Source organism: Chiloscyllium plagiosum, unplaced genomic scaffold, assembly GCF_037043375.1.
Source record: "Chiloscyllium plagiosum isolate Xiang-an unplaced genomic scaffold, Cpla_swu_hap1 HiC_scaffold_18, whole genome shotgun sequence".
NCBI classification, from domain to species: domain Eukaryota; kingdom Metazoa; phylum Chordata; class Chondrichthyes; order Orectolobiformes; family Hemiscylliidae; genus Chiloscyllium; species Chiloscyllium plagiosum.
The window spans coordinates 17,994,046-18,016,512 of NW_028270156.1; the positions used below are offsets into that span (position 1 = coordinate 17,994,046).

Genomic DNA, 22,467 nt, shown 5'->3' on the forward strand with positions numbered 1-22,467 from the left:
CAATGGACAGCTGGAACTGACAACCGGAAGCGGCAGATACAAATCACTATAAATGCCGGAGGAGGCAGATACAAATCACTATAAATGCCGGAGGAGGCAGATACAAATCACTATAAATTCTGGAGGAAACATCACAGAAGCGCTTCACAGGAGGCTCCCAAGCACTGATGATGTCACCGCGACAGGGGACAAAACATCTGCAACACAAATTCCCAGCTTGGCGAACAGAACCACAACAACTTTAATCTGCTCCTATTTCAGACCTGTGTATTCTGCTCCTCTGTCTAACCACTCACTCTATTTTCCCCTTGGATCTCTGTTCCTCATGTAAGTGTTTTATTCCTTTTGCCCACGAACAATTTACTCTGTTTTCCCTTCCTCTTTGCCCCCTCCCCAAGCTTCGCTCTGAGGACTTCCTTCTGTTTACCTGGCTACGAATGCACCGCCTCGTTTGGAAAGATTTCTGGATAAAACACAGCACTTTGCAAGTCCTGTAAGCATCACAATGGCATTTCTGCCAGCAATATTCTGTAAACTTATGTAATGATTTGTTTATGTACGATGTTTATTCTTGATTGAACGTCCTCAAATAAAAGAGGACGTTCAATTTACTTGCATTAGTAATTTTCTTTAACAATTTAACTATGTTAGACAGGTTGACAAAAGTGAGCAAAAATGCTGACTAAAAGGTAAAAAAATTCCATTACGAAAATTAGATATTTCTAATTACTACTGGTGTAAGTTTCCACCCTGTTCTTCTCATTTGACATCATAGAATTATCCCTAATCTCCATCTGTCTCTTGAAGTTTTGTATTAACAGCATTAATTGTATTATTTTTGTATTTAGAGTCACGGAGTCATAGAGATATACAGCACAGAAACAGACCCCTCTTTCCAACTAATTCATGCTGATCAGATATCCTAACCTAATCTAGTCCCATTTGCCAGCACTTGGCCGATATCCCTTTAAATCCTTCCTATTCGTATACCCACACAGATGCCTTTTAAATGTCATAAATATACCAGCCTCCACCACTTCCTTCTGCAGCTCATTCCGAGCATGCACCACCCTCTGCGTGAAAAGGTTTCCCCTTAGGTCCCTTTTAAATCTTTCCCGTCTATCCCTAAATATATGTCCTCTAGTACTGGACTCCCCACTCGAGGGAAAAGACATTGTCAATTTACACTATCCATGCCCCTCATGATTTTATAAACCTCGACAATTATTTAATTTTTCTGTCCAGCAGTATAGTGATTTGACCACAATAAATAATTGCTTGTTAATTTACTTATAATACCTTTGCCTCAAGTTTCTTATTTTATCTCATTGTCTTTATTTCAAAACTCATTTACTATTCAACGTTTAGCATCAAACAGAAGTGAGGATGCTGGAAATCTGAAACAAAACCAGAGATTGCTGGGGAAACTCAGCAGACCTGGCAACATCTATGAAGAAAGGAACAGAGTTAATGTTTTGAGTTCATTGACCCTGAAATGTCACTGGACTGGGAATATTAATTCTGTTTCTCTCTTTGGATGTGAGCATAAGAGGTACAGTTAGTAAGTTTGCAGATGACACCAAAATTGGAGGTGTAGTGGACAGTGAAGAAGGTTACCTCAGATTACAATAGCATCTTGATCAGATGGGCCAATGGGCTGAGAAGTGTCAGATGGAATTTAATTCAGATAAATGTGAGGTGCTGCATTTTGGAAAGCAAATCTTAGCAGGACTTAAACACTTAGGGAATGTTGCAGAACAAAGAGACCTTGGAGTGCAGGTTCATAGCTCCTTGAAAGTGGAGTCGCAGGTAGATAGGATAGTGAAGAAGGCATTTGATATGCTTTCCTTTATTGGTCAGAGCATTGAGTACAGGAGTTGGGAGGTCATGTTGCAGCTGTACAGGACATTGGTTAGGCCACTGTTGGAATATTGAGTGCAATTCTGGTCTCCTTCCTATCAGAAAGATGTTGTGAAACTTGAAAGGGTTCAGAAAAGATTTACAAAGATGTTGCCAGGGTTGGAGGATTTGAGCTATAGGGAGAGGCTGAACAGGCTGGGGTTGTTTTCTCTGGAGCGTCGGAGGCTGAGGGGTGACCTTATAGAAGTTTACAAAATTATGAAGGTCATGGATAGGATAAATAGGCAAAGTCTTTTCCCTGTGGTGGGGGAGTCCAGAACTAGAGGGCATAGGTTTAGGGTGAGAGGGGAAAGATATAAAAGAGACCTAAGGGCCAACTTTTTCACACAGACGGTGGTACGTGTATGGAATGAGCTGCCAGAGGCAGTAGTGGAGGCTGGTACAATTGCAACATTTAAGAGGCATTTGGATGGGTATATGAATAGGAAGGGTTTGGAGGGATATGGGCCAGGAGCTGGCAGGTGGGACTAGTTTGGGTTTGGATATTTGGTTGGCATGGACAGGTTGGACCGAAGGGTCAGTTTACATGCTGTACATCTCTATGACTATGACTCTAACACTTGTTAACGTCTCAATAATAGAATAAGGCTTTGTGGTAGAAGTTCCTCAATGATCAGCAGTCCCCATATCAAAAATAGTATAATATATTGGATTGTATAACATTAATGGAATGAGAACAAGAAGTAATAATAATCAGTTTGATAGGGATGTCCAAGGGCTTCAGGACCCTGGAGCAGTATTGTGATAAGGTCACAGAGCCAGACATCACTGAACACAAATAGTACAGTATGGGTAGAGTTCGACCAAAAGACTCCATGTTATGCCAAACAACACTACACTATACTACACTTGCTGCTCACAATGTGGTTTCCTCTACATTGCAGAAATGAAGCATAGACTGGTGACTGCTTCACAGAACACTCACATTCTGTCCACTACAAAAAGACTATGAGTTTCCCATCGTCTGTCAATTCAACATGTCACTGTGGCCCCTGGCCAACATCACTGTCTCAGACTTGCTGCAGTGCACCAACAAAACTCAGCACAAGCTGGAATAACAACACCTCATCTTCCACTTTGGAGCCCTACAGCCTTCTGGACTTAATATGGAGCTCAACAATATTAGGGCTTGAAGCATCTCTCCCACGTCCTTTCACCAACCCTCACACACCAGACCTTGATATCACATGGTCTGTTATTACACACTACACATTGCTCGTTACTAATAGTCCCCATTAGCAGCTATTTATTCTCCCAGGCTGATCATTGTTCACTCCTTTGTCCAACTGTTCTTCTTTCCCTTTGGGCTCTATCTCCACCTATTGTTAACTCTACTCTGTCTCTCCATCCCTACCTTCTGCATAAAAATGTTTTCCCAGTTACTATCAGTTCTGAGGAAGGCTCCCTGGACCTGAAATGTTAATTCTGATTTCTCTCCACAGATGCTGCCAGACCTGCTGAGCATTTCCACCAATTTCTGTTTTTGTAACACTATGCTAGACTTGAACTTTAGAAACTTAATGTGGATGTGAACACACCAGGAAGATAAATTAGATATTAATTGATGGATCTATAGTCATGGTATACAATAAGGTATTACTTTGAAGTCTAAATCTGAAGCTAGCTCTTGACTTTGCCTTCATCTTGACTGTTTTGCTTTGAACCCAAAATCATAGAATGGCATCAAACCACAAGATAAGAGAGATGGCAATTTTTACATCATTGCACAATGATACTTCATGCCTAGCCTTTGCTGCCAATGTGTGTAGGTACAGATTGTGTCACAAAGCCTCACTTGCTGAGAATGTGGTTGAAATATCACTGCAGAAATGAACAGACCTGATCACTGCTGCTACCAATTTTCTACTTCTTAATTTTAATGGCTGGCAGAATATGAATTGAGGTCATTGTGCCTGGTTATCTGACCCTCAGTCCACTCAAGCAAGATTAGGTGCTGGGAACAAAGGCTCTGACAATTTATTCTGTTAACTTTGCTCAGGGGCCTATTCCTTCAATTTTCTTTTGGCATTTGTTATTCACTCCTCTTGTACCAGAATGCGGTAATGTCCCTAATCTCATGTTCAACATTATGAATCCTTGTTGGATCTCTGAAATCCATTGCCTTAACACTGCAGAAGAGTGGAAAAGTCATGACAATATGACCTTGTAGGACTTTTTCTTCTGATCAGTGCTGGCGTTAAAATGATGTGAACAACAGTCTGGCACCCGACAGATGCAGTCAAAACTAATGCTGTATATATCGTGATGACAGTGATTACCATGACGTCCAACACAATTGTTACTGCATTTACTTCAGCTTCTTACAACAATACTAAGGATGACTCACAAAGAGACAATTTCTACTTTTGTACAGATAACAAAATACATTAGTTCAATCAAAATTACCTCTTGGTCCGCACGAACTTGCATCCCAATTTATCTTGCTTCTTTTGTGAAATCATCTACACAATATCTTGGAAAGGTACAACAGGAAAATATTGGGTCAACTTAACAGTTTGGGGTTAGAAAAATCTAGCTGCAGAGTACCTGTGTTTAAGGCAAGGGTCCAAAATGGATGACTCCATATCCGTGCTACAAGTGATGGCTGCACTAGGCAATAATTCGGGTTAAACATAAACTGAGAATGCTGGAGAAACACAGCAGGCCTGGCAACATTGATGGAGAGAAAAACAGAGTTAATGATTTGAGTCCAGTGTAACTCTTTTCAGAATTTGATAATTTGCATAAATAAAAACCAAAAGAACTGTGGATGCTGTAAATCAGAGACAGAAACGCTGGAAAAGCTCTGCAGGTCAGACAGCAACTGTAAAGAGAAATCAGAGTTAACATTTTGGATCGAGTGATCCTTCCTGCTTTTCAGTAAGCATTTGGTAGTGAATGTTTGAGACCAGTGGTGCAGTTGATTGATGAGTTTTTGAAGAAGCCTTTGCTGATGTTGTTCATTTCTAGCAACATTCTTATAATATTCTCAGAGTTTCGTTCCCTTGGCATTGCCCACTGCTGCCTTCGGAGAGTTTGTCTGAGAGGTCACCGCCTTACACTCTAATAACAAATGCACCTTCTCTACATAATCTCAGGAATGGGGACCAATGCTGACACAGGTAGTGGCCAGCGGCTTGCAAAACTAGTTGAGGGTAGCCCAGTGCGGCAGGGCGTGGGTTGGGGTGGGTGGGGGGCGAGGTGTGACCACATGTGCAGAACCCCCAGCATGGAGTGACTGCAGACAAAATAAATGTTTATCTTTTAACATTTTTTTCCTTCATTTTTCTTATTTATACAATGAAGAACTGTAATGCAGAACTTTTTCGCTACTTCTTATGGAGGTTTATAAAATCATGAGGCACGTGGATAGGGTAAATAGACAATGTCGCTTCCCTGGGTTGGGGGAGTCCAGACCCAGAGGGCATAGGTTTAGGAAGAGAGGAGTAAGATTTAAAAAGGGCCTGAGGGGCAATTTTTTCACACAGAGGGTGGTACGTGTATGGAATGAGCTGCCAGAGGAAGTGGTGGAGGCTGGTACAATTACAACATTTAAAAGGTATCTAGATGGATATATGAATAGGACAGTACCATGGTTCCCATGATCTGTAGTGAGCTGTCATAAGTCCTGACACTCTGGGGGAGATGCTATAGATATTGTACACGTTGATATCCATATCTGCAGTGAATTTCCAAGGTGCACACTTTGGCATTAATTGCTCTGACATCCTACTTTGTCTCTTAGCAGTGGGCTTGGAAGTAATAAATTAACAATATTAATAAAAGTAATAATGTAAAGATTATAATATATACTACAAGTGAATAATTAATTTATTAAATGTACTTGAATAATTAAATTTAATAACAAAAATAATAAAATAATAAACTTCATAAATGAAAATACTAATAATAGAAAGCAGAATCAAGAGTTAGAGTCATGGGTCTGCAAACACATTCCTGTCCTTTTTCATCTTCTCACAAAAAATGTGTTAAACCTTGCCATTGTACAATGGAGAGATAAAAATCACATATAAATAAATAATTAGTAACATGTATTTCAAAGATATTTAATATAATAATTCCATTGGATTGTTGGTGAGTTTCTGACAAGTTCACAGTACTCGTTGTCCAAGATGCATTGGTTATTTAATACTTATTTTTTTTTATTTCAATAACATTCTTTATTAATAAAAATATTTTGATGTCTATACAATTGGTGATGCCATTCATATGCATACATTGCATTTCTTTACATACACAGATCAGACTGAATCATTTGTATACGCAAGTCTGTATGTTGACTATCCAGGTGTTTAGCTGAGGCATCAGCGGAACCCAATTATTGAGTGGGCTCCCTGTTCTTCTTTGGCAGGCAGACCTTGATTTCTGATGAAGGGCTTTTGCCCGGAACGTTTATTTTTCTGCTCCTCGGGTGCTGCCTGACCTGCAGTGTTTTTCCAGCACCACTCTGATCTAAACTCTGGTTTCCAACATCTGCAGTCCTCAGTTTTGCTTAGACCTTACACGGTGGTCTTTCCCCACCGCGCCTTGGTGGCAGTTGCCCCAAGCTTCAGCGTGTCCCTCAGCACATTTCCTGGACCATGGAATGTGCCATTCTGCGACACTCAGTCGGGGTCAACTCCTTCAGCTGGAAGACCAACTGGTTTCGGGCAGACCAAAGAGCATCTTTCACTGAGTTGATGACCCTCCAGGCACAGTTGAGTTATTCGTTTCGGTGTCCGTCCCAGGGAACAGACCGTAGAGCACAGAAACAATACCAAGTTAAAAGTAACAAAAATAGAAGTTACTGTAAAAGCTCAACAGAATGGCAGCATCTGTGGACAGTAACATTTTGGTTTGAGTGACCCTTCCTCAGAACTTTTCCAAGTTAAAAGTAGTAGCATCAAAAGATTTAAATTCTCTGTGAGGGCATATCATACAAAATTGGAGGTATAGTAGACAGTGAAGAAGGTTACCTCCGAGTAAAATGGGATCTTGATCAGATGGGCCAATGGGCTGAGCAGTAGCAGATGGAGTTTAATTTAGATAAATGTGAGGTGCTGCATTTTCAAAAAGCAAATCAGAGCAGGACCTATACACTTAATGGGCAGTGTTGCTGAACAAAGAGACCTTGGAGTTTAGATTCATATCTCCTTGAAAGTAAAGTCGCAGGTAGATAGGACAGTGAAGAAGGTATTTGGTATGCTTTCCTTTATTGGTCAGAGTATTGAGAACAGGAATTGGGAGGTCAAGTTGCGGCTGTACAGGACATTGGTTAGGCCACTTTTGGAATATTGCGTGCAGTTCTGGTCTCCTTCCTATCGAAAGGATGTCGTGAAACTTAAGAGGGTTCAGAATAGATTTTCAAGGATATTGCCAGGGTTGCAGGATTTGAGCATCGGGAGAAGTTGAATAAGCTGGGGCTGTTTTCTCTGGAGTGTCGGAGGCTGAGGGGTGACCTTGTGGAGGTTTATAAAATCATGAGGGGCATGGATAGGATAAATAGACAAAGTCTTTTCCCTAGTGTAGGGGAGTTCAGAATTAGAGGGCATAAGTTGAGGGTGAGAGGGGAAAGATATAAAAGATACTTAAGGGGCACCTTTTTCACTCAGAGGGTGGTACATGTATTGAATGAGCTGCCAGATGAAATGCTGGAGGCTGGTACAATTGTAACATTTAAAAGTCATCTGGAAGGCTTCAGTGGGATATGGGCCAAGTGCTGGCAAATGGGACTGAATTAGGTTAGGATATCCAGTCACCATGGGCTAGTTTGACTGAAGGGATTTGTTTCTGTGCTGTACATCTACATGACTATATGACTCTAAATTGGGCAAGAAAAATTTCAGCAAATATTTCATTCTACATTCTTGACATGAGGGCATTGTATTTACCAGAAAGAGCTTACTCTCATCATGGATATTGGCAAGCACATTAAAAGAACCAAATACAAAATGGCAAGATAACATACCTACTGGAAGTCTTTTAACATAAACATTTACTATAGCTGACAGCAGCTGTCTTTGTCTTTCAGAAATCTTGCTCTTTGAAGCAGGACATTTTTGTCTAGTGCGGTCCTGTATTTTACAGCAAAACTGAATAATGAATGTTTGAGGCAAGGTAAGCACTCACAAAAATTGTTATTCAATGGTCTTGTTGTCAATGTATAGGAAGTGGAATGCCAATGCAATTCGATTGGTTAAAGTCTACAAGGTTAGTTAAGGAGAAAATCCTTCATTCAGTGAGTTTTTTTTATATCGAACACAGGTAGCCTAAGTTGGTGATGGAAACATTTTAATACTTGCTTTTTAAAAAAATTTGGATGCATATTTAAATAGAATTCTTTGAAGAGCTATTAGGAAAGTGCAGGAGAGTGGGATGGGAGGCTGTAATTTTTTTCCAGGAGCTGGTAAAGTTACAATGGACTGAATGGCCTCTTTTATTCTTCTAAAGTTGGAGATTAATTTGTAAAATTGCAAACTTACATTCTTCTGCGACTGAGGCCACTTTAGATTCTTAATCAATCATGTCATTTAAACAATATCATGGATTTGTTTTGTACATGATCAAACAGTCAATTTGATTATCTGTAAACTCTAATGGAGTACTCCAAGTGCACCTTGCCATTCATTGCCGTACTTACTATGTTTGTTTCCACCAGAATTACAGGGGGCACACTCACAGTCCATGGGGTCACAATGCCCATCATTTTACTTCTGGTGACTTCATAGTGAAGTGTTTGCATCAAAGGGCATGATCAGAAAATGTGTGTTTTCCATGTCCCTGCCACACTCCTGCTCATTGCTGTGATGCCTCACTGTTGTTCACCATTGGCTAGGAGTGAGGCAGCAAGGTGGCAAATGGGAGAGAGGCAGTGTGGGGTCAGGAGTAAGATATCGAAGGAAGTAGCAGGTGAGGTGGTGTCTTGGCACCAAATAGAGAAATGGGTCACCAAGTGAAGCTCTAAGGGACAGCAGAGTTGGGAGTTGACAGGTTGGGGAGAAGCGAGTGGAGGTCAATGCGGGCAGTGAGTGGGGAATGGGAGGATTGGACACTGATGAGGGTTCCTTGGGTGTCTGTGGGACCTTGCATCAGCTTATGGGCAAAGTCGATGCCAGTTTTTGGCTTTCGGTGACCATTGATGATGCCAGCAGCACTGACATTGTCTGCCAGTGCAGTAGTGCTAATTAGATTGTGAGAATGTAACCCCTGTTTTCCGCCTGTTAAAATTAATGGATATAAAGCCACACATATTTGCAATGTCCCTGTTGGAGGGTGGACTGGATGCATTGAACTGCATTACTGATGGCATGACTTCCAAGATGGTGGCAGAGGGATTGGCAGCATTTGGCTCCTGAGCATGGGGTTGGGCTGCTCATGGCTCATGTGACGGGTTCTGTTGCATCTACGCAGCTTCGTCGTTGTCTTTCCATCTCAGTAATGTTTTGTTTTTTCTTGTTTTGGTTGTCTGGGCCTCCTGCTGATGTCCTCCTGTGGGAGGCCGGGCCTGGCGTGTTCACGTACCTGCTCCACCTTGGAGGGCAACATCGGAAGACAAGCCAGGACTCCATCGGTCAACTCAGAGACAGTATCCATCAGTCGATGTCCAGCATTGGAGGAGGTGAGGGAACCGCGCAGTGTGACTGTCTACAGCATCAGAAATAGCAGATGCAGAAGTGATGATGCTGGTGGTGTTAGGAAAGGAACACATTGCCAGGACCCCAGGGATGCTATTGGAAATGGGGAGTAGAGGAGCAGAGAGGGACAACTCTCCAGAGGGGGAAAGATGAACTTTTGAAGTGGTTTCATTTTTGTTAATATCAAGTTAATATTAATTTATTCAGTATTTTACCATTTATACAATTTATTCAGTAATTTATTCTGTAATCCAAGATAGCAAGGGAACGTAGTGACAATATTCTCTTTTCACAGTACTTAAACAAATCTAAATAAATCTATTAACAACTGCCCATTAAGCACTCTTGTTGCTTTGCAATGAGAGCACTAATTCATGAAAACTCCCCAAGCTCCATTCAGCTTGAAGAATTGCCAAAGGTTGTGTCTGAAAACACACAGAACTAAGAATAACTTTTAAAAAGAAATCGTTCTTCTAACCTATTTGAAGAAGTTATGAGATACTCGAGTTACTGAGCTCCAGTGAAGTGGTTCCACAGTTTTAGGTAGGATGGTTGTTCTTGCTCTTATGTCCAATAATTCCTCTTTTGCTGTTTGTGGATGACTTCTTGCATTGTCTGGTCCCTTTACAGTTATGGTGCAGTGTTGAATCTGTGCAACTTAAGGGGACATTGCTTGTGTGTGGACTGTTTGTTTTCTGCACACAACATTGCTAAGGCATCAATGGCTTAGTGATGCCATTGAGCCTGTGTAAAGATTACGGTCAGGAGCAGGCTATTTGAATGCATATAAGTCTAACATTTAGGAAAGGGGCTTTTTGTTTGCATGGACTTTGCTTTTTCATGTATTCTTGGTTTGATTTGTCTTTTCATTTTCTGTGCATGTAAAATCAGGTCTTCAATGTGTCTGGAGGCTCAGCCCTGTATACACATCTTGGAATTTCAGTGAAGAGGAGAGGCTGATTGGGGGAAGCTGTGATGTGGTTATGTAGGCCTTGGTTTGGAAGAGGCCATGGCGAATGGATTGAGACCCTGGAATAATCTGGGTTACTGATTCCAGAAGGAAAAGAGAGAAAGAATAAAGTTCTGAAATCCTCTCCATTTTCTCTTTCCTTCTTAAACCCTATCTTTTCTGTATTCTTTCATAAGACATAGACCTTGCTAGAAAGACCATAATTTATTGCCCATCCCTAATCATCTTTGAATTGAGTGGCTTGTTAGACCAGAATCATAAGATATAGGACCAGAAATGAGGACATTCAGCCCATTGAGTCTGCTCCACCATTCAATCATGGTTGGTAAGTTTCTTAACCCCATTCTCCTGCTTTCTCCCCATAACCTTTGTTCCTCTTGATACTCAAGAACCGACCCATCTCTGTCTTAAATATACTGAATGACCTGACTTCCACAGCCTTCTGTGGCAATGAATTCCACAGATTCACCATTCTCTGGCTAAAGAAGTTTCTCCTTATCTCCATTCCAAAAGGTCCTCCCTTTACTCTAAGCAGCTAGATTGCCGTGGGAAACAAAACCAGAAGTTGCTGGAAAAGCTCAGCAGGTCTGGCAACAGGTTCCTCAGATTCACTGAACTCAAAATGTTGACTTGGATTTCTCTTCGCAGATGCTGCCAGATGTGCTGAGCTTTTCCAGCAACTTTTGTTTTTTTTCTGACTTTGAGCATATGCAGTTCTTTCACTTCATATTACAATGGGCCTGGAGTCAAATATTGGCCAGACCAAGTAAAGGCATAATTAATCAGATGAGGTTCACTACAGTGAGGTTGATTTAACAGTCATCATTCGAGACACAGATTCTGTTTAAAATTGTACAGCACAAACAGACTTGGGACAGGTTCCTGCCAACTGAACAATCCAGGAACTGAAGTTCACAAGACAATATGCTGGAAAATGGGATTAGAAAAGGTTATGTGCTTGTTTTTGACTAGCACAGCATCAAGTGGGCTGAAGGGTCTTTTTCTGACACACAGGCCACAATCATAAGATTGGGGACAATATTTCATCCTCACTACCACTCAACACTAGAGCTCCCCAGGGGTGCATACTCAGCCCTCTACAGTACTCACTGTATACCCATGACTGCGTCGCCAAATTCCAGACCAATGCCATTTAAAAGTTCGCTGATGACACCACCATAGTCGGTCGAATCTCAGATGGCGATGAAACAGACTACAGACAGGAGGTGGAAGACCTGTAAAAATGGTGCACTTAGAACAACTTAGCTCTCAATGCCAGCAAAACTAAGGAACTCATTATTGACTTACAGCAGGATGTTACTCATGCCCCTTACACGCTAATAGCACATAGCACAGAGCTGGATTGAGTGGAGATTGTCAAGCTCCTGGAAGTAGTCATCAACAAGCTTTCTTGGCTCTTCATGTGGACGCACTGGTTACAAAGGTCCAACAACGTCTCTTCTTCCTCAAGCAACTGAGAAAATTTGGCATGAATTGCCAACTTTTATAGGTGCGCATTTGAGAGCATTTTGAGTGGATGTATCACTACCTCGTCTGGCAACTGTACCATTCAAGATCGGAGATGGTTACTGAGAGTGGTGAACTCGGCCCGGACAGTCACAAAAGCCAACCTCCCATCTACAGAATCCATCTACCAGGCCCGCTGTTATGGAAAGGCTGCCAGCATTCTCAAAGATTCATCCCACCCTGGCAATGTTTTTCTACAAACTCTACCATTGGGGAGAAGGTACAGAAGCCTGAGCACATGCACCAGCTGGTTTTGAAACAGTTTCTACCCTACTGTTGTTAGAATACTGAATAGACTCACAAACTCTTAGCATTCGCCTGTACCTGTGTTTTGGATTTTGCCGCTGTTTACCTATTATTTACCTATTATTTACTTATCTATGCCATTTAACTCTGTGATCTGCCTGTATTGCTCGCAAGACAAAGCTTTTCACTGTGCCTTGATACACGTGACAATAAATTCAATTCAATTCTGTGCTGTGGTCCTCTATGTCTTAATGAGATTTCACAACAGGGCCCCCATTATTAAACCTGACTGTCAGTTCCAGAAGATATGTTTCAGCTGCTGCCATACTGGAATTTGAAACGAGACAACCAAAGCAGTTGCCAGTGGATAATTAGTCCACTAGCATTCGTACCTTGCCATCATTATCCCCTATTGCGCATAAGTACCATACGTCCATGTGTAGCTGAGTATCAATGATGAGATTGTTGTATTATACTCCTTGCTGAAAGATAATATTTTCTGGAGTTCAGATGGGGATTGTTTTGAGTTGAACTGTATGTGAACCATGATATGGAGGTGCCGGTGTTGGACTGGGGTGGAAAAAGTTAAAAATCACACAACACCAGGTTATACATTAGAGTGGTGCTGGAAAAGCACAGCCGGTCAGGCAGCATCCGAGGAGCAGGAAAATCCTGAAAACCTTGATGAAGGGCTTTTGCCTGAAACATCGATTTTCCTGCTCCTTGGATGCTGCCTGACTGGCTGTGCTTTTCCAGCACCACTCTAATCATGACTCTGATTTCCAGCATCTGCAGTCCTCACTTTTGTCTAACACCAGGTCATAGTCCAACAGGTTTATTTGGATCAAAGTTTGAACTTTTATCATAAATTCTGTGTCCTATAATTCTGCCCCACTAGCTACCTAACAAAACAGCAGCACTGTGGAAGCTTGTACTTCCACATAAACCTGTTGGACTATAATCTGGTGTTGTGTGATTTTTAACTCTGTACGTAGACCAACACACTCATGGTCTACAGGAGTACTTGAAGGTGACTCGTCATCGGCACTGGTGAATCATTCTAATCTCATAGGATCTTTAGAAAAAATAGTAGAACACAGATTGTTGACGTAAGAAACAAGAAAGAAAGCATTAAAGTGGGAATACTAATTAGGCAGTAAATTTTATTTATCGAGTTTAACACAAAGCTTAGCAGTTGTCAATGAATTGTGTATCACACAGAATTGTTTCCAACGCTCATGAAGAATGACTCAGAGACATTTTGTGAATACCTCTGAGAGCGTTGTTTGCAGTGTTCCATTTTTTTTATCATTGTTCTGACTTCAGCAAGAGTGAAATATCTGTTCATGTTGCTGGAAGGCAGTCAAATATCAACACATTAGCAATGGTGCCACTGGGAATGGATCTGCATTTAAAGCATTATGATGCAAAAATGCTTGCTGCTTTATGCAAAAGACTGCTGAGAGCTCACAAAGGTATAACTCTTATCTCATGTCAGTTCATATATGCAACCATTACCATTACTGGGATGTTGGGCAATTAATCCTGTGTTGGTTATAAATCATTGTACTGAACATTAATTCCGTTGGGAAATGCCCGTGAGGTGCGACTGAACTGGAGTGTTCAGTTGGCTGGCCCTTCCCTCGTGCAGTACAATTTTGCAAAGAATCTGTGTTGTGCGTTGATGGCTGTGAGTTAGGGATCAGGCAGATGAAGTAAGCTTTTAAAACCTTTGTGTGCACTTCAACTGCTGGAAGATACAGAGGCACAGGAGTTTTAGTGCACGTGTTTTTTTTTGCCGTGAGGGAAGGGGTCACATACTGTTCTTCAAGCACTCACTGCTATATAATATAAAATGATAAACAAATTTCTAATTGTCAAGATAGTTAAGATGCATTACCTATATCAGTTGAGAACAATCAGCTTGCTTCATGAACACAATTATGGTTTGATTGCCAAAACAAAGCATTTTCATGGAAAATGCAATCATCTTCAGTTGTGGGCAGCATGGTAGTTCAGTGGTAAGCACTGCTGCCTCACAGCGCCTGGTTCAATTCCACCCTCTGGCGATTGTATTTGTGGATTTTGCATGTCCTCCCAGTGTCTCAATGTGCTCTGGTTTCCTGCCACAGTCCACAGATGTGCAGGTTAGGTGGATTGGCAATAGTATTCAGGGTTGGACGGATTAGCCAAGGGAAATGCAGGAATGGAGTGGGTTTGGGTCGAATGCTCTTCGGAGGGTCAGTGTCTATTTGATGGACTGAATGGCCTGCTTCTACACTGTGGGGATTCTAAGTGGTCAACAGGCACGGTCCATAATTGAGAATTGTGCTTATCCCTCTATATGCCCTGAAACAGAGACACACATGCATTCTGTCTGCTTGAGTGGTAAACGTAATATTTATGTAGTGTGTTTTAACCAATTAAATGTCCCAAGACTAGGAAGGTTACTGTTATGATTTACTTGGAGACCAATAACCTAGAAGAACTAAATAAGTCCAGCAGATTAAAAAGTAGATGGGATTTCAATTTTTACATCATGTTTTTTGACAATCAAATTACAATCCAAATAAATTAAAGAACTTCAAAAATGAGGCAATCTGATGCCATGAGAAACATAAATTGCACTTGAAGAAGCCGATGCTGTGGGGATAGATCTCACAGATTGACTGTTTGCCTCCTTCTCACATATACAGCCCAGTGTTCTTCACAATTCTGCCTTAATCAAGCAGAGTCCAACTCCTTGTCTTCATAAATGATTTAGTCATAAAGTCACTGCCAATAGCAAATGTACTCCACTCAAGTTCGATGAATACATTCACTTCTGCAGCAACTTGCTCAGTGGTACTTTTCAGTCTTTTCAGCTGTTCTAGATATGCAGCTGTCGAGAGTGTGGAGCTGGAAAAGCACAGCAGGTCAGGCAGCATCCAAGGAGCAGGAAAATCGACCCTTCGGGCAAAAGCCCTTCATCGGATGCTGCCTGACATGCTGTGTTTTTCCAGCACCATACTCTCGACTCTAATTTCCAGCATCTACAGTCCTCACGTTCACCTAGATAGACAGCTCACCATGAATTAGTTGTTTTGACCTCTTGCTAAAATATGATCTAAGAGCTGAACATATATTCCTTTTGCATTTGAACCACCCTCTGTTTCCTGAACAGCTTCGAGACACAAGCTGACTTCCGAGATATCTGATGTCACAGACAGGTATCCAAATTTATGAAACACCTCTCAGTGAAACTAAGCTTTTCGTTTCTATTTCAGTCAGAAACTGTCCAAAATAAAACCCAGCATTCAATACATAGGAATAAAGACACTAAAGTTTTCAGCAGTGGATGAGCTGAGTAGAAATGGAGTCAGACAATGCTTTAAGTGTGGAAACACCAACATGTGGTCAGCAGCTTATTCCAAGTCAAGTTGTGGCGTCAAGTTTATGGCATTAGGATTTAACTTCTTGGTGTTGCTAGGTAGAGGGTTTGAATCAGTACTGAAAATGTGTTGCTGGAAAAGCGCAGCAGAGCAGGCAGCATCCAAGGAGCAGGAGAATCGACGTTTCGGGCATGAGCCCTTCTTCAGGAATGCGAGGAAGAGAGCTTCTTCAAGGAAGGCATCCTTGCAAGAGGATTCGCAGTAGGTTAAAATCTTCTAGGAGAAAGTGAGGACTGCAGATGCTGGAGATCAGAGCTGAAAATGTGTTGCTGGAAAAGCGCAGCAGGTTAGGAAGCATCCAAGAAGCAGGAGAATCGACGTTTCGGGCATGAGCCCTTCTTCAGGAATGCTCATGCTTTCCTTGAAGAAGCTGTCTTCCTTGCATTCCTGAAGAAGGGCTCATGCCCGAAACATCAATTCTTGTACACCTTGGATGCTGCCTGACGTGCTGCGCTTTTCCAGCAACACATTTTCAGCTCTGATCTCCAGCATCCTCCGGTTTGAATCAGTACTCCATGACACTGATTTGGGTGGATGTGCAATGGTTGCGGTTTAAAATCTGGTAAAAGATGCAGGAAGTTTTAATTGGTCATCCATATCATTATTATATTATTAATCCATGGCCAGCTGCTTACCAGTTAGAAATGCATGTCACAGAGTGCAAAAGGTAGCGCCATTATCATTAGAGTCACTTCTTCTGTGGAGTTATCCCTGTGATGATCGCACATGGGACAAAAATAAGCAGGGGTAGCAGTAATTTTCAATTCCAAAAGAGAGCAAATAATTGAAATGAACCATTGACTCAGAGGAATGGAAATCTGATAATCGAGCACAATTAGAATCAAATATACGTAAAGCAAGAGTGGAGGTGAAATCAACCTTTTAATCACCTGGAACACGCAAAACCAATTTATCTTGTTCCATCAAAATACTGAATGAGGTTCTGTTTACATATAATTTGCTGGTCTGTGCAGGTTGTGGCAAACTACACCATAACAGAATTAATCTTAATCATCGACCTCGCTTCGCACTGCCTCAACACAGTTGACAATGAATCCATATTTGATTTGTTACAATCCCTGTAGAGACCAATAACTTTTTCTTTAAAACAAGTGAACTTTCAGTTAGACTCCTCTCTTTCGATAAATCCAATTTCAAGCTTTATTTTAACTTCTCAGAAATTAAATTTTTCCAATCTAAGTGCAATCTCACCCACATTCTTGTATGATGCACCATATAAGCTATTGGTCTCTAGCTTCTCTATCTCTCCTGGATGCTGGCAGATTAACCCCCCAGTCTGTGATGTGCCGTGATATTTTAGGAAAGCCTCTTAATCTGCTTCCATAATGAAATCCTCTGTCCCCTTTCCACCCTGAAGCCTATCACAATAGAACATGACTCACACAGGCTTTGGATGCAGTGTGATGAAAAGTGTCATATTTATTTGTACCAATATAACTTTTAGAGTTTACATTTTGCAATGGGGGAGATAGGATTTTTCTGAAGGGTTAAGAAAAGTGTCAGAAAGTCTTTGAAAAATGATGACCTATCCTATAAACCAAGAACCCCTACAGTCTTAATGAAAAATGGACTGTACTGTGTTGGTTTATGATAGGGAGTGTAAAGGTTTAACAATATCAGTATGATCAAGGAATTGATTTTATCTCAGAATAATCAGAGATGGAATGTTATTGAATAGTATGGGAGAATATTGCCTAGACTTTGCCTAGCAAATAATGTTTCTCTTATAAAACAAAACAGTCTTGAACAGTGAGGAAAAACAGTTACTTTAGTAGTATAAGGATGAGGTTTCTAAATTCTTGGAAGAGCAGGGTCGGATTAGAACAAGTCAACATGGATTTAGTAAGGGGAGTTCGTGCCTGACAAACCTGTTGGAATTCTTTGAAGAGGTGACAAGTAGGTTAGACCAGGAAAACCCAGTGGATGTGGTTTATCTAGACTTTCAAAAGGCTTTTGATAAGGTGCCACACGGGAGGCTGCTGAGCAAGGTGAGGGCCCATGGTGTTCGAGGTGAGCTACTGGCATAGATTGAGGATTGGCTGTTTGACAGAAGGCAGAGAGTTGGGATAAAAGGTTCTTTTTTGGAATGGCAGCCAGTGACAAGTGGTGTCCCGCAGGGTTCAGTGTTGGGGCCGCAGCTGTTCATGTTATATATTAATGATCTGGATGAAGGGACTGGGGGCATTCTAGCGAAGTTTGCCAATGATACAAAGATAGGTGGACAGGCAGGTAGTACTGAGGAAGTGGGGAGGCTGCAGAAGGATCTAGACAGTTTGGGTGAGTGATCCAGGAAATGGCTGATGGAATTCAATGTGAGCAAATTCGAGGTCTTGCACTTTGGAAAAAAGAATACAAGCATGGACTACTTTCTAAATGGTGAGAAAATTCATAAAGCCAAAGTACAAAGGGATCTGGGAGTGCTAGTCGAGGATTCTCTAAAGGTAAACATGCAGGTTGAGTCTGTGATTAAGAAAGCGAATGCAATGTTGTCATTTATCTCAAGAGGGTTGGAATATAAAAGCACCGTTATGCTACTGAGACTTTATAAAGCTCTGGTTAGGCCCCATTTGGAGTACTGTGTCCAGTTTTGGTCCCCACACCTCAGGAAGGACATACTGGCACTGGAGCGTGTCCAGCGGAGATTCACACGGATGATCCCTGGAATGGTCGGTCTAACATACGAGGAACGGCTGAGCATCCTGGGATTGTATTCATTGGAGGTTAGAAGATTAAGGGGAGATCTAATAGAAACTTACAAGATAATACATGGCTTGGAAAGGGTGGACGCTAGGAAATTGTTTCCGTTAGGTGAGGAGACTAGGACCCGTGGACACAGCCTTAGAATTAGAGGGGGTAAATTCAGAACAGAAATGCGGAGACATTTCTTCAGCCAGAGAGTGGTGGGCCTGTGGAATTCATTGCTGCAGAGTGCAGTGGAGGCCGGTATGCTAAATGTCTTCAAGGCAGAGATTGATAAATTCTTGATGTCACAAGGAATTAAGGGCTACGGGGAGAATGCGGGTAAATGGAGTTGAAATGCCCATCAGCCATGATTGAGTGGCGGAGTGGAGTCTGGGCCGTATGGTCTTACTTCCACTCCTATGTCTTATGGTCTTATAATTTAGTTTGTACAAATTCCAGAACAGAATTGTTTGGTTAGAAGTCTTCAGTTTATGGAAGAACTGAGAAAGTGTAAATTCTCAGTTTTTGAGAGTATTTGTGAAAGAAGATTTCACAATTTACAAAAAAGAAACTTGGGAGAATGAGCTGCCTCAAAATTAAAGACTACATATAGCATTGTCATTTCTACCCCCAGCACCTGCTTTTCAGGAAAGAGAAAGGGATTCTAGGGCATTTCTAGTTCTCCCTGATTGTCTATCTTACTTTCACCTTCCTCATTTCAATCACTACCTAGTTCATGGGAGTGATGGTAAATCATTTTGATTTGTGGATCAACTCATAATCGTCAGCGATTTCTTACGCCTGTCCTTATGTCTATCCTCAAACATTTTATACATATCTGCCCAGGGTCCTTTTGGACCTTTTGAAATTTCAGCATGCCAACCTCAGGGACCACCATGTAAGAACTGAGACAAGTTATCTTTTTGCCATTTCAAAACCTATCGAAGCCTCCTCAGAAACGAAGGTATAAACCTCATAAGCTCTGCCCATCAGCTTGCTATGAATGCACAGCGTCCAATTTTATTTTAGGTATGTCAGCTATTTAACTTTACTTTCAAAATAAATCATGTTCCATTTGTCAGCTTTTGCCTGATTACACATCACCCAAATCCAGAATTGCCCGTTCCCTAGTGAGCTTGACAACAAGCTGCCGCAAAGAAAATCTCACAGATATTCCACAAACTCCCTTACTTGACAACTGCTGTTAACCTGATTTTCCCAGTCCACCTGCATATTAAAGTCCCCCATGATTATTGTAATAGTGCCTTTCCCACAAGCCTTTTCTATCTCCTGATTTATTTTCTTCTCCACATCCTGACGACTGCTAGAAGGCCTATACACAACGCCCATCAGAGTCTTTTTTCCCTTTGTGTTCCTCAGCTCTACCCACATAGATTCTAGGCCTTCTGATTGTATGTCACTTCTTGCTGTTGATTTAATTTCATTTCTTACTAACAAGACAACCCAGACCCGTCTGCCTGTCTACCTGTCCGTTCCATGGGACATGTATCCTTCGATATTTAGTTCCTGGCTCTGATTCTATTGCAGCCATGTCTCTGTGATGCCCACAACCTTGTACCTGCCTATTTCACTGTGCTTTACAAGCTCATTTGTGTTGTTTCATATGCAGTGTGCATTTATTTGCAACACCCTAGGTCCTGTGTTGACTGCCTCCTTCACATAGTTGCTCACATAGTTTGCAGCAGAGAACGGCAGGTGCTGGGCGAAAGTGAAGTCGGAGCGCAAAGCCTGTGGGGAAGGTAAGTGATTGTTATTTGAGTGGGTGTTCTAGACCCCAGGTCCTACAAAGTAGGGCCTCCCTCCCACCCTCCTCCTCTAACCTAAATTAAAAGTCCACAGACTTGCCCCAAAAAGAGGGTCCAAGGAAGTTCCTGTGGATTGAAGAGTGAGGCTTTACCTCAGGAGTCTTTGACAAGGAGGTTGAGTGAAGTGATTACGCCACAGTTGAAGAGGGTGAAGACATGACTGCCAAGCTGGTTCAGTGTGCTACGTGCTTGACGTGGGAGGTCAACGACTCTGGTGTGTCTGGCTCGTATAAGTGTGGAAAGTGTGTGCACGTTCAGCTACTGACAGAGCATATTGCAGCACTGATGAAAGAACTCGAGGACCTTAGGCTCATCCGAGAGAACGAGATCTTTCTGGACAAGACCTTCAGCGAGGTTATTACACCGACCATACCAGAAGAGAGCAGACGATGAGGAAGGCAGAGAGGAGACATGTGCAAGAGACCCCGGGGGAAGTATCTGTCAGGAACAAGTTGAATCTTTTGGAAACAGTGGAGACAGATGACACTGCCAGTCCGCGAGGCAGCCAGGTCTGTCAATCAAAAGTTGGCGTGGAGACAGATCGGAAGAGTCGGACATCGTACAGAGCCGTGGTAATAGGGGACTCCATAGTGAGAGGAACTGACCGGGGTTTTTGTGGCAGCAGACGGGACTTAAGGATGGTGTGTTGCCTTCCTGGTGCCAGGATTAAAGACATCACAGACAGAGTGCAGGAAATCCTCAAGGATGAAGGTGAAGAGCCAGAGGTGATGGTACATGTCAGCACAAATGATGTCGGGAAGAAGAGGAGGAACGTACTACACCGGGACTTCGAAGAACTAGGAAGAAGGCTGAAAAGCAGGACGTCCAAGGTGGTTATCTCCGATTTGCTTCCAGTTCCTCGGGCTGGTGAGGCCAGAAACAGGGAGATAATGGACTTCAACGTGTGGCTGGGGAACTGGTGCAGCAAACAAGGATTTAAATTCTTGGATCACTGGGGTATGTTTTGTGGTAAGCATAAATTATACAAGAGAGATGGTTTGCACCTTAATAGGTTGGGGACCAGCATTCTGTCAGGTAGGTTTGCTACTGCAACACAGCTACGTTTAAACTAAGTAGCGGGGGGGGAGGGGACAAACTGGATGTTTAAGAAGGAAATTGAAGGGAAAGTTAGAACAAGGGAAGTCAAGAAAGACAACTATATCAATGAAGCAGAAAACTCAAAAAGGGATCATGCTGTAAGATTGAGTGAAATAGGAGATGATGGGAAGGGTGAGGGCAGTAACAAATTAAAAATACTATACATGAATGCACGAAGCATTAGAAATAAGATGGATGAGTTTGAGGCTCTTTTGGAAATTGGCAGATACAATATTGTGGGAATAACTGAGACGTGGCTTCAAGTGGACAGGGTCTGGGAAATGAATATTCAAGGCTACGCATGCTATCATAAGGACATACTGACGGGCAGAGGGGGTGAGGTGGCCTTGTTGGTAAGGGATGACATTCAGTCCCTTGCACGGGGGGAACTAGAATCAGGGGATGTAGAGTCAGTATGGATAGAGCTGAGAAATTCTAAGGGTGAAAAGACCCTCTTGGGAGTTATCTACAGGCCCCCAAACAGTAGTCTGGATGTCGGGTCTAAGTTGAATCAGGAGCTGAAATTGGCCTGTCGCAAAGATGTTACTACAGTTGTTATGGGGGATTTCAACATGCAGGTAGACTGGGAGAATCAGGATGGTATTGGACCTCAAGAAAGAGATTTTGTGGAGTGCCTCCGAGATGGATTCTTAGAACAGCTGGTGCTGGAGCCTACCATGGAGAAGGCAATTCTGGATCTGGTATTGTGCAACGAACAGGAATTGATCAGGGACCTCGAAGTGAAGGAGCCATTGGGAAGTAGTGACCATAATACAATAAGCTTCAATCTGCAATTTGAGAGGGAGAGGGTACAATCGGAAGTGACAATATTTCAGTTGAATAAAGGGAACTATGGAGCGATGAGGGAGGAGCTGGCCAAAGTTCAATGGTGCAATACCTTAGCAGGGATGACAGTGGAGGAACAATGGCGGATATTTCTGTGTATAATGCAGAAGATGCAGGATCAGTTAATTCCAAAAAGGAAGAAAGATCCCAGGAGGAGGCATGGGTGGCCGTGGCTGATGAGGGAAGTTAAGAAACATATAAAGTTAAAAGAGAAAAAGTATAACATAGCAAAGATATGTGGGAAAACAGAGGACTGGGAAGCTTTT

General features: G+C 42.1%; 1 long non-coding RNA gene across 1 annotated transcript; it reads left to right on the plus strand.

Moving 5' to 3' along the window:
- Positions 1 to 348: 348 nt before the first annotated feature.
- Positions 349 to 11,122, plus strand: LOC148146858 (uncharacterized). The gene is made up of 4 exons (XR_015760012.1): positions 349 to 493; positions 7,952 to 8,037; positions 9,458 to 9,538; positions 10,446 to 11,122. It is a non-coding gene; the product is annotated as an uncharacterized LOC148146858 (long non-coding RNA).
- Positions 11,123 to 22,467: the final 11,345 nt, after the last annotated feature.